Source organism: Oncorhynchus masou, chromosome 25 (assembly GCF_036934945.1).
Source record: "Oncorhynchus masou masou isolate Uvic2021 chromosome 25, UVic_Omas_1.1, whole genome shotgun sequence".
Lineage (NCBI taxonomy): Eukaryota > Metazoa > Chordata > Actinopteri > Salmoniformes > Salmonidae > Oncorhynchus > Oncorhynchus masou.
Window position 1 is genome coordinate 18,998,651 of NC_088236.1, and position 14,146 is coordinate 19,012,796.

Here is a 14,146-nt window from a genome sequence, read left to right on the forward strand (position 1 = left end):
TACTTTTCCTCCCACATGATGCCATTTATTTTGTGAAGTGCACCAGTCCCTCCTGCAGCAAAGCACCCCCACAACATGATGCTGCCACCCCTGTGCTTCACGGTTGGGATGGTGTTCTTCGGCTTGCAAGCCTCCCCCTTTTTCCTCCAAACATAACGATGGTCATTATGGCCAAACAGTTCTATTTTTGTTTCATCAGACCAGAGGACATTTCTCCAAAAAGTACAATCTTTGTACCATGTGTAGTTGCAAACCGTAGTCTGGCCTTTTTTTGGCGTTTTTGGAGCAGTGGCTTCTACCTTGCTGAGCGGTTGATATAGGACTTTTACTGTGGATATAGATACTTTGTACCTGTTTCCTCCAGCATCTTCACAAGGTCCTTTGCTGTTGTTCTGGGGTTGATCTGCAATTTTCGCACCAAAGAACGTTCATCTCTCGGAAACAGAAGGCGTCTCCTTCCTGAGCGGTAGGATAGCTGCATGGTCCCATTGTGTTTATACTTGCATACTATTGTTTGTACAGATGAATGTGGTACCTTCAGGTGTTTGGAAATTGCTACCATGGATGAAGCAGATTTGTGGAGGTCTACATTTTTTTTTCTGAGGTCTTGGCTGATATCTTATGATTTTCCCATGATGTCAAGCAGAGACACTGTTTGAAGGTAGGCCTTGAAATACATCCACAGGTACACCGCCAATGGACTCAAATGATGTCAATTAGCCTATCAGAAGCTTCTAAAGCCATGACATCATGGAATTTTCCAAGCTGTTTAAAGGCACAGTCAACTTAGTGTATGTAAACGTCTGACCCCCTGGAATAGTGATACAGGGAATTAAGTGAAATAATCTGTCTGCAAACAATTGTTGGAAAAATGACTTGTGTCATGTGGAACAGTATAATTTTAAACCGTCCCCTCGCCCATACCCGGGCGCAAACCAGGGACCTTCTGCACACATCAACAACAGTCACCCACAAAGCTTCATTACCCATCGCTCCACAAAAGCCGCAGCCCTTGCAGAGCAAGGGGAACTACTACTTCAAGGTCTCAGAGCAAGTGACGTCAACAATTTGAAACGCTATTTAGCGCACACCGCTAACTAAGCTAGCCGTTTCACATCCGTTACACATGCATAAAGTAGATGTCCTAACCGACTTTCCAAAACTATATTTTGTTAACAAGAAATTTGTGAAGTGGTTGAAAAATTTGTTCTATTGACTCCAATCTAAGTGTATGTAAACTTCCGACTTCAACTATATAGAGCAAGCTTGACTAAATTCGAGCCCCGTAACCTTGCTCAGGACAGGACACTGCTTCGATTGTCTCATCTGGCTGCCAGAAAAAGCCCCCATCTTGGAGATAGTCGATCACATCATTGTGGAGCTGCTGATCTGCACGAAGTGTGTACGTTCCGCTGGCGATGTACTTTGCTGGACATGCTGGCTGTTCTCGGCGCCGCATCATCACGCATTCCGTCTTTGGTGTTATCGTTTGGCCTACTACTACTGGTAGTACCGCTAACATTAAAGTTATGAATCGCAAATCACCATACAGCTGACACACTTCAATTTCATCAATCATTTTGACTTTAATTTGGTTGTCCAAAATACTATCAGCTTGCACTGCGTCTTTGCTAATGAATGCCCTGATATCTGGGTAGTCAATTGGTTCAATGACATTGTTGTTTTGCCTATTAATCACCTTCCAAGTGATCTGTAAATTATGCATTAACCATGGATTTAACCAACTGTTTGTTTATAATGAGGTGCGTCCCACGTTTAACCTGGACACATAAATAGTATGAATTTGCGCTGGCTTCAGCCATGACGGCATAAGAGAGAAATTAAACATCTGCACGTCGCCTGCAAGTTTTTGTATTATGAATAACAAACAAAAAAACTTGCCTGTAGGTGCTAGTGTGGGTCTCACTGTCCAGTCCGAGGCTCGAACATGATCTGAGCTCGTAATCGGAGGCTGTATGGTCTCTTGCGCATCAACTTAGGAAAGACGTCCAGAAGACATCGCCATCAGTAAATGCTTTGTGGGAAAGTCTTCTGTGTGATTTGGTAGCCTGACGACTCACACTAAATTCTTCCGCTGCTCTGTCATTCGCTACATACTTTAGTCTGAGACTACGATCATTGAAGTTGTTTGTGGTGACTAGGGGCAGTGTACAAACCAGTCATCAGTGATTGGATCGTCTCACTAATCAGAGTATCAACGCCGATGACAAATGTTCAAGCCGCCTCTTAACCCATGTGTGTTCTGGCTCTGGCCAACCCATCGGTTTCTGGACCAATCAGGCGGCGCCGAATGCGGGTGAAGGGTCGAGGAGGTACTCCGATCCAGACTCATTGTGGCGTACCATTTCGCCAATGTTAGGAGTCTGGGTAGCCAGGCAAGTAGTCTGGGTAGCCAGGCAAGCAATTTTGGAGAAGTATACAGTAGGACTGTGTCTGTCTCTATCTATCTATGGGTAATGATAATGACACTGATCCACCTGGATCAGGGCACAAGTCCCCAGACGGCTAGGGGACAGTACACTAATTAAGCCTTATTGACAAGGAGAGGAACCCGCTGACAGCAGGTTAGAGTGAGATGCAGCCGAGCATGACACCCTGACAGTGACACACACACACAAATCGAATTAAATCTAATTTTGCCAGAATAGAACAGGTGTAGACCTTTTGTGAAATGCTAACTTACAAGCCCTTAACCAACAAAGCAGTTCCAGAAATATATTTAGGAACATATTTGCCAAATAAACTAAAGTAAAAAATGATCACAATAAGATTACATAACAATAACGAGGCTATATACAGGGGTACCGGTACCAATTCAATGTGGGTGGGGTACATGTTAGTCGTGTTCATTTTGTACATGTAGGTAGGGGTAAAGTGACTATGCATAGATAATAAACAGTAAGTAGCAGCAGTGTAGAAACAAAGTGGGGGGGGGGGGCTCAATGTAAATTGTCCAACATTCTCACATAGGTGTTCCTATTGATCAGGTTGGAAAGGGCAGTGTGGAGTGCGATTGAGATTGCGTCATTTGTGGATCTGTTGGGGTGGTATGCGAATTGGAGTGTGTCTAGGGTTTCCGGGATGATGGTGTTGATGTGAGCCATGACCAGCCTTTCAAAGCACTTCATGGCTATTGACGTGAGTGCTACGGGGTGGTAGTTATTTAGGCAGGTTACCTTTGCATTCTTGGGAACAGGGGCTATGATAGTCTGCTTGAAACATGTAGGTATTACAGACTCGGTCAGTGAAGACACTTGCCAGTTGGTCCGCGCATGCTCTGAGTACACGCCCTGGTAATCCACCTGGCCCCACGGCCTTGTGAATGTTGACCTGTTTAAAGGTGTTGCTCACATCGGCTATGGATCCTATGACGGTGCCACATAGAAAGTCACGGAGCTCTTCAGTAAGGCCATTCTACTGCCAATGTTTGTCTATGGAGATTTCATGGAGGTGTGCTTGATTTGATACACCTGTCAGCAACGGGTGTGGCTGAAATATCCAAATCCACTAATTTGAAGGGGTTGTCCACACACACTATATATACACAAAAGTACTGTATTTGAAAACAACAGTAATACAGTTTGCTATGGATATTGGATAGTGTAAAGACTGCTATGTAGGAACAACTATTTTCACTCCACTTCGATACATAGTTAATTTCATTGCAGGTCAGGAGAGCATTTTCTCCAACCCTTTTCCAACCCCCTCGGATGGGGCCACAGAGTCTCCTTGACCCCTCCTGTCTCAGCCTCCAGTATTTATGCTGCAGTAGTTTGTGTCTCGGGGGCTAGGGTCAGTTTGTTATATCTGGAGTACTTCTCCTGTCCTATTCGGTGTCCTGTGTGAATTTAAGTGTGCTGTCTCTAATTCTCTTTCTTTCTTTCTCTCTCTCTCGGAGGACCTGAGTCCTAAGACCATGCCTCAGGACTACCTGACATGATCACTCCTTGCTGTCCCCAGTCCACCTGGCCGTGCTGCTGCTCCAGTTTCAACTGTTCTGCCTTATTATTATTGGACCATGCTGGTCATTTATGAACATTTGAACATCTTGGCCATGTTCTGTTATAATCTCCACCCGGCACAGCCAGAAGAGGACTGGCCACCCCACATAGCCTGGTTCCTCTCTAGGTTTCTTCCTAGGTTTTGGCCTTTCTAGGGAGTTTTTCCCTAGCCACCGTGCTTCTACACCTGCATTGCTTGCTGTTTGGGGTTTTAGGCTGGGTTTCTGTGCAGCACTTTGAGATATCAGCTGATGTACAAAGGGCTATATAAATAAATTTGATTTGATTTTTCCTAACCTGAACCTCAGTCTGCTAACCTGCTCCATTAATTATCCTAACCTGCTGTGTAAATTCTCCTAAGCTGCTATGAAGTCACTTCGGTATCAAGGTGGCTTGAAAAGACTGTTTCCAACAGCAATGTGGCGCTTCTCTTTTACAGTTGCTTTACATTTTAATATAGAGCCGTTGCAGAAAGTGTAGAAGTCTGTTGTTTTGAGTCAGGAGACAGTGGGGAAGAGGGAATATATGATAATGAAGAGGATTTACATAATAATGGCCTAGACACTGCTGAGACGAGGGACTGACAGTTCACCCGGGTGCACAGCTTGGTTGATTGACAGGTGGAATATTAGACATTTGGCTGAGAGGACCCTGATTGACTTCTGCTTAATCATTATTTCACTCTAGTGTGTTTTTGAGTGAAGCTGTAGAGATCAAACAATCAAACTATGTTTTGATACCAAAACAACTGCTGCTTTGTTATTTTTTGAAATCGCAGATTGCCCAGATAATCTATATTGCATAATGGAAAAAAAATGTGGGCAAGTTTTATATATTATTTTATGAATTATGTCTATTGTTAATTGAGTAATTCATGTGTTGGGTTAATTCTTATGTAAATTGGCAAAGTTTCAGTGTTTTTGGTTGAGCTATATTAGATTTTATTTTCAATCTTGTTGGTTATTCAAACATGAAAAACAATTACAAATTTAAGTTATGGAGTCCGCTTAAGTTTTTATTTTCTATGTAAGGGCAGTTTTATGTTTAGAAGCTGCTCGTAATGATTCTGTGACATCCAGGGAGGAAATGACAAGGACACCTTTCAAGAAAGTTATTGTGCTTTAGAATTACTGAAAAATGTCAGGGACTTTAGGACAGCAACCTCCTTCAGCTGCCATTATGTTTTCATTTGACAGACTTCAGGGACCTTTCAAAACTATTTTTGAAGTGCACACCTTCTACACTGAATCATATGTTATGCTTTGGTCCACTCACCAGTTTTGAGCACAGTGGTTTCAAGATTCTCTAAGGAGTTCAAGGACAACATGAATCTAAAAATATCTACGATTAGATTTGAGTTGGGGAATAGGAAGCGAACGCAGTGGTCGTCACTAGTTTCAACTGTCACAACGTCAGAAGGCCTGCCTTCTCGACCGATCAGGTGAGGGAGTGTGATGACACATATGCCGACCTGCTTGCAGGGGCAGAAGAGAGACATGCATTTGTTTTATATATTGATCCATCAATGATTTGGTTATTTATTAAATATAGTAAAACCAACCGTTATAAATGCAAAGTGCTAATCGGACGCCTTATTCAAACGCAGCAGGCAAGCTTATCATGATATGTGCCCTTACTCTGAGTTACTGGTCTTAACTGAAAATAGGTTTACTCCAATATCTGCATTGTTTTTCAAATGGAATGTAGACAAACAAATTGACACATTTTAATTTCAGATTTTTATTTTCAAAAACCACAAGTTAAACGTACACAGTTTCACATAAATGGTCACATTTTTGGACAGACCATCTCACTTTGTATCTGTGTTAACTAGTGATGACCAAAGTGGTAGTTTATCCATTTTGAGACAGCGTTTTGCACACCATAGAAAGAAATGCGTATATTCAGAGATTCATTCTGAAATTAAGTGTTCAAATTTAGAATGAATTCCCTCACACTTTTTTTTTTAACCTTTATTTAACTAGGCAAGTCAGTTAAGAACAAATTCTTATTTTCAATGACGGCCTAGGAACAGTGGGTTAACTGCCTGTTCAGGGGCAAAATGAAAGATTTGTACCTTGTCAGCTCGGGGATTTGAACTTGCAACCTTCCGGTTACTAGTCCAACGCTCTAACCACTGGGCTACCCTGCCGCCCCAAATTTCCTAAATATGAATGCCTGATTTTGAAGTTATGGAGCTAAAGCTTTCCTGTGTTTACGCTGAGCTTGTACAGTACAGTTGGAATGCTATGGCAGCTATGCTATTTTGTCAGGTGATGATGGGTCCAACTATAATTAGACCCAGTAATTAGATCCCAGCTGGGCTGGATCTGAAATGGCAACCAATTCCCTAGTGCGCCACGTACTAAGGTCCCTGGCCAACAGCAGTACACTAGGGAATAGGTTTCCATTTTGGACCCCAGACTTGGCAGAGGCCTCCTGATGTCAGTGGGGGAGCTGGTCTGATTGGTCCAGTAATAGGGAGTGATGATAGAGGGACCTACAGGTAAGAATAGCACCTGAGTGTGCTCCCCGAATGGCACCCTAGTTGCTATATAGTTCACTGCTTCTGGTCAAAGCTAGTGAAAATATGTTGGGAATAGGGTGCCAATTGGGAGGCAACCAGAGTCCCGTTGTGCAGCTATTCCTGCCTGCTGCTGTTAGCTCAGTGGGAGGGTAGGATGTTAGTGTGCCTGTGATGTGCGTCAGGCAACAGTGAAGCTTCTAAAAACAGCTCTTGCTCGATGCACGTGAAGACTCACAAACCACACTACCAAGGTAGCAAGCTTCACACCCCAACCCGCCCTGTAAAAACTGTGAGCAATGTGCTTACTACAGCACAACAGACCAGCTAATTATGCTGGAACACCTAGGCTAGCACGTCTAATATGTGTGTTAAATTCAGAGAAAAGGGTCCACATGGGATTAGCATGTGATTAATCTCAGCAACCCAGTACCAAATCACCAAGACTAGTATGTAACAGAACAGGTTTTAAAATACACGATACAATGCATTCGGAAAGTATTCAGACCCCTTCCCTATATTTTTGTTACAGCCTTGTTCTAAACTTGATAAAATATTTTATAAAGTTCATTATTAAAATCGACACACAATTAATCATTAATCAACACTCATTAATCGACACACAATATCCCATGACAAAGCGAAAAGTCTTATTTTATTTTTGAAAATGTATTACACAAACAAATACCTTATTTACACACAATACCCCATAATGACAAAGCGCAAACAGGTTTTTAGAAATGTACCTTATTTACATAAGCATTCATACCCTTTGCTATGAGACTCGAAATTGGGCTCGGATGCATCATGTTTTCATTGGTCACCCTTGTGATGTTTCTACAACTTAATTGGAGTCCACCTGTGGTAAAATCAATTGATTGGACATGATTTTCAAAGGCACACACCTGTCTATATAAGGTCCCACAGCTGACAGTGTATGTCAGAGCAAAAACCATGCCATCAGGTCGAAGGAATTGTACGTAGAGCACCAAGACAGGATTGTGTTGATGCACAGATCTGGGGAAGCGTACCAAAAAATGTCTGGACCATCATTCTTAAATGGAACAAGTTTGGAACCACCAAGACTCTTCCTAGAGCTGGCCGCCCGGCCAAACCAAGAAACCGATGGTCACTGACAGAGCTCCAGAGTTTCTGTGGAGATGGGAGAACCTTCCAGAAGAACAACCATTCTCTGCAGCACTCCACTAATCAGACCTTTATGGTGGAGTGACCCGATGGAAGCCACTCCTCAGTAAAAGGCACATGACAGCCCGCTTGGAATTTGCCAAAAGGCACATAAAGGACTCGGACCATGAGAAACAAGATTGAACTCTTTGGACTGAATGCCAAGCGTCACATCTGGAGGAAACCTGGCACCATCCCTACGGTGTAGCATGGTGGTGGTAGCATCATGCTGTGGAGATGTTTTTCAACGGCAGGGACTGGGAGACTACTCTGGATTGAGGGAAAGATGAACGGAGCAAAGTACAGAGAGATCCTTGATGTAGGACAAGTCGGGACAAGTCTCTGAATGTAGTGGCCCAGTCAGAGCCCGGACCCGATCAAACATCTCTGGAGAGACTTGAAAACAGCTGTGCAGCGACGCTCCCCATCCAACCTGACAGAGCTTGAGAGGATCTGCAGAGAAGAATGGGAGAAACTCCCGAAATACAGGTGCGCAAAGCTTGTAGCGTCATACACATAAAGATGAGTCGGTAATCACTGCCAAAGGTGCTTCAACAAAAGTACTGGGTCTGAATACTTATGTAACTGTAATAATTCATTATTGGTTTTTTGTATAAAATTAAAACTGCTTTCTCATTATGGGCTATTGTGTGGAAACTATTTTATACATTTTGGAATAAAGCTGTAACGTAACAAAAGTAATGGGGTCTGAATACCTTTTGAATGCACTGTATATACACCAAAGTATGTGGACAACCCCTTCAAATTAGTGGATTTGGCTATTTCAGCCACACCCGTTGCTGACAGGTGTATAAAATCGAGCACACCACCATGGAATCTCCATAGACAAACATTGGCAGTAGAATGTCCTTATTGAAGAGCTCAGTGACTTTCAACGTGCCACCGTCATAGGATGCCACATTTCCAACAAGTCAATTCAGCAAATTTCTGCCCTGCTGGAGCTTCCCCGGTCAACTATAAGTGCTGTTATTGTGAAGTGGAATCTTCTAGGAGCAACAACGTGTCAGCCACGAAGTGGTAGGCCACACAATCTCGCAGAACGGGACTGGCGAGTGCTGAAGTGCGTAATGAGTAAAAATAATCTTTCCTCGGTTGCAAACAGTCACTACCGAGTTCCAATCTGCCACTGGAAGCAACGTCAGCACAAGAACTGTTTGTCAGGAGCTTCATTAAATGGGTTTCCATGGCCAAGCAGTCACACACAAGCCTAAGAAACAAGTGTCAGCTGGAGAGGTGTAAAGCTAGCCACAATTGGACTTTGGAGCAGTGGAAACGTTCTCTTGTGATGAATCACGCTTCACCATCTGGCAGTCCAACGGATGAATCTGGGTTTGGTGGATGTCAGGAGAATGCTACCTGCCACAGTGCATAGCGCCAACTGTAAAGTTTGGTGGAGGAGGAATAATAGTCTGGTCCTGTTTTTCATGGTTAGGGCTAGGCCCCTTAGTTCCAGTGGAAATATTAACGCTACAGCATACAATGACATACTAGACGATTCTGTGCTTTCAACGTTGTGGCAATCGTTTGGGGAAGACCCTTTCCTGTTTCAGCATGACAATGCCCCTGTGCACAAAGCGAGGTCCATACAGAAATGGTTTATCAAGATCTGTGTGGGAAGAACTTGACTGGCCTTCCCAGAGCGCTTACTTCAACTCCATCGAACACCTTTAAGATGATTTGGAACTGACCGCGAGCCAGGCCTAATCGCTCAACATCAGTGCCAAACCTCACTAATGCTTGTGGCTAAATGGAAGCAAGTCCCAGCAGCAATGTTCCAACATCTAGTTGAAAGCCTTCCCAGAATAGTGGAGGCTGTTATAGCAGCAAAGGGGGTGACCAACTCCATACTAATGCCCTTGATTTTGGAATGAGCCATTTGACCAGCAGGTGTCCACATACACTACATGACCAAAAGTATCTCCCAGCTTGAGTGATTAATGGTTTAGGAAGATTGGTTTGACATATGTTTGTGTGTGTTCTGGTTAGAGGGATGCTGCCCTGTGATGGCGCATGTCCCAGTGGTGCACTCAAGGTGCTTGGTGCTTAATAATGGGGAGAGGATGTGATATACCCACTGGTCCATATAGTCAACACATGACTGAACACTCGTGCTCATATCGATAAGTATGGTACATATTCTTGACCATCTGCGCTGTACACCAGGAGGGATGCTCTTCCGCCTCATTGCACCCTGCAGTCGTTTTTTTCTTCACATCTCTACATGGATGCATCAGAAGTTGCACACTGTTCCTTACACAGTGAACTTCATGGGCTCTGGTCAAAAGTAGTGTACTATATAAGGTACAGGGTGCCATTTGGGACGCAGTCCATGACATTTAAAAACCTCAACATAAGTGGCTAGTTGTTTCTACATTCATTGCCGTGCGTTTTGATGGAGTTCAAAAAGTCGTACTGTGCCAACATGTTCTTCTCCTCCTCCTTCCTTCTTTCTCACCCTGATTTGCAGTGTGTCCTTCCACACGTCGCTGACATTCTCTTTTCCACCTCCTACATACTTTCCATGTCTCCACACTTCCCTGTCACTCTCAAGGTTTGTGTGTTGTGGAGAAAAATAAAATGGTAGCCTGTGTCATTCCTGCCTACTCATATGCTGTAATTGTAAAATTGAGAATGTGTAATAATCATCATGTAATCACAACTGAGTCTCAGTTATTCAACGTTGAACTTAATGTACGGAAAGAAATGGTCTGTTTTTTATTCTACAGTATATTGTTTTTGGACTCTGGTTCTTCTCCCATTCTTGTTTACAATTATAACAGAGTCACTTTCTCCCACTTCATGGCTCACCTGAATTTGAATTGAAAGAAGAGTGAATGGAGAGTGAATGACCCGAATGACTTTTGTTTGCTTTTTGCCTCCGTTGTTGCAGAAGACTGAGACTTTATGACTTTAAATATGTGCATTTTAACACGAAACAGACCTCTCAATGTTTCATAGAAATGTATTATTATTCTGTTAGAATTCTAGCCCTAAAAATTGCCAAAGACTCCCAGCCACCCTAGTCAGACTGTTCTCTGCTACCGCACGGCAAGCGGTATCGGAGCGCCAAGTCTAGGTCCAAAAGGATTCTTAACAGCTTCTACCCCCAAGCCATGAGACTCCTGAACAGCTAATCAAAGGGCTACCCAGACTATTTGCATTGACCCCACCTACATTTTTACACTGCTGCTACTCTGTGTTATTATCTATGCATAGTCACTTTACCTACATATTACCTCAAATAATCTGTGCCCCTGGACACTGACTCTACCGGTTCGCCCTGTGTATAGCCCCTTTTGGTAAGCTTTGGAATCCTCAACTTTCATGTCTTCTGGGGCATTGTCTAGGCAAGCAAGCTCCATTTCGCTACTGTTATTTTATTGTTGCTCTTTAATTATATATATATATATATATTAGATTTTTTTTAACTTTAAGTTTATTTTAGTAAATACTTTAACTCCTATTCTTAACTGCATTGTTGGTTAAGGGCTTGTAAGTAAGCATTTCACGGTGAGGTCTACACCTATTGTATTTGGCGCATGTGACAAACAAAATTTGATTTGAATGGATTTGATTTATTTATTTCATTTTTATTCAACCTTTATTTAACTAGGCAAGTCAGTTAAGAGCAAATTCTTATTTACAATGACGGCCAACCAAAAGGCCTCATACGGGGCCTGGGATTAAAATAAATAAATACAATATAAATATAGGACAAAGCTCACATCACAACGAGACAACACAACACTACATAAAGAGAGACCTAAGATAACAACATAGCAATACAGCAACACAGCATGGTAACAACACAACATAGTAGCAACACAACATGGTACAAACATTGGGCACAGACAATAGCACAAAGGGAAAGAAGGTAGAGACAACAATACATCACACAAAGTATCCACAACTGTCAGTAAGAGTGTCCATGATTGAGTCTTTGAATGAAGATATTGAGATAAAACTGTCCAGTTTGAGTGTTTGTTGAAGCTTGTTCCCGTCGCTAGCTTCAGCGAACTGAAAAGAGGAGCGACCCAGGGATGTGTGTGCTTTGGGGACCTTTAACAGAATGTGACTGGCAGAATGGATGTTGTATGTGGAGGTTGAGGGCTGCAGTAGATATCTCAGATAGGGAGTGAGGCCTAAGAGGGTTTTATAAATAAGCATCAACCAGTGGTTCTTGCGACGGGTATACAGAGATGACCAGTTTACAGAGGAGTTTAGAGTGCAGTGATGTGTTCTATAAGGAGCATTGGTGGCAAATCTGATGGCGGAATGGTAAAAAACATCTGCATATAAATGGATGAGAGAGTTTCCTACTGCCTGAGCTATGTTGTTGATGATCTAAGTCTACAGATGCAGAGACCTGAATTACTTTTGCTTGCCTTTTCCCTCAGTTGTTGGCTTGTTGCAGAACACAGTGGAGTTCAAATGACTGTGAAACTTTTTCTTTTCTGAAAAACTTGCCTTAAGGAATAATGCTCCATTACAATGCCTTTTGGTAAGCTTTGGAATCCTTAACTTTCATGTATTCTGGGGCATTGTCTAGGCAAGCAAGCTCCATCTTTCTTTCTTCAGCAACATAATTTGAAGAGGCTTCAGCAACTCCATTTGAAGAGATGATAACTCTTCAATGACTGATATAATTAATTGTATTTCCGTTAGTATCATAGAATGAATTCTAAATTCTGTTAGAATTCAGTCTAATTCTACAGATGGATGTTCGCTAAAAGGAACCGAGACTGATGTGTTTGTGAAATATGGGCCAGAATGGGAACAAGATGGAGTCTTGACATTTACTGCAAGATCCTGTTTGTTCATGCATGGTTTTAGTTGAAATGGCCACGCAATTAGATTATGTTCTCTATAAACTATATCCTATTACTAAAATCAACCAGTGCTTCACATTCAGATATCTACAATATCTTGGCACGGTGGGAACCAACCAATCATTTAGAAGAATCAGGAAAACATATAGCCTAGGGATGATAAAGAGAGAATGGCTGCACCCCAAGTAGTGAGGCTGATTTGGGAGTAGTTGTCTGAGTGTTGACATTGATGGCTCAGTGACTCTTCAGCGTGACAGAATATTGATCCAATTAGCTATTCCAGCAATCAAATTAACTTCCTACACATGATTTGCAGCCGACTCACTGTCTGACCCTCCAACGCAACACAACCAATGCTGCCAAACTCCACCTAATGATACTGATGTGATTCCCTCCTATCTACCTCATTTCATCAGGTCCTCTCTACCTCTCATCCCTCTCTACCTCCTCGCACCCCTCCCTCTCTAGCTCCTCTCACCCCTCCCTCTCTTCCCCTGCATCTGTCCATCTCTCCTCTCCATCTGTCTACTGACTCTCATTCGTTGCTCCAACACACGTCTTTTTCCCTACTTATCTCTCCTCCTTTGCTCTCTTCCATCCCTTCTCGTCATCCTCCTACTCCATAACTCTCCTCCATTCCCCTTCCATCACTCTTCCTTTCCTCTTCCATTATCATCAAAGAGCAACTAACTATCTCACCAGGACTGTCATCTCATTGGCGACCAATCCATCAGCTGAATGTTTGTATTGTCAGTTGGCTCTCTAAGGTCATATTTAAATTAATTCTCATAACATCCCTGCTGGTGAATTAGAGGTATATTACTGTATCCTTGAGCAAGGTCAGAACAGTAATTAGCAATAATGCAACCCTGCTTCAATGTGTAGATCAAACGACAGCTATGCAATGTGAAAATATGAGTACAATATGGTAATTACCATAGTGGGCAGAGAATGGATTCAATGTCAGACATGATTTTGTGCAGCCGAGTATGTTTAAGTGTGTGTGTGTGTGCATACGTGTGTAGTTGTATGTGTGCATTTGTCAGTGTGTTCTGTGTGTGTGAGAGACATGCCACTTCAATAAGACCAAGAGTTGTTACAACCTCAGGGACCTGGTTATAACTGCAGCGTCCCTCTGCCTCACCTAGCCCTGTTAAACCTAACTACTGTCCCTCTGCTTTACCTGGCCCTGTTAAACCTAACTGTAGACTCCCTCTGCTTTACCTGGCCCTGTTAAACCTAACTACTGTCCCTCTGCTTTACCTGGCCCTGTTAAACCTAACTAGGGTCCCTCTGCCTCACGTGGCCCTGTTAAACCTAACTGTAGAGTCCCTCTGCTTTACCTAGCCCTGTTAAACCTAACTGTAGAGTCCCTCCGCTTTACCTGGCCCTGTTAAACCTAACTGGAGTGTCCCTCTGCTTTACCTGGCCCTGTTAAACCTAACGAGGGTCCCTCTGCCTCACCTGGCCCTGTTAAACCTAACTAGGGTCCCTCTGCCTCACCTGGCCCTGTTAAACCTAACTGTAGTGTCCCTCTGCTTTACCTGGCCCTGTTAAACCTAACT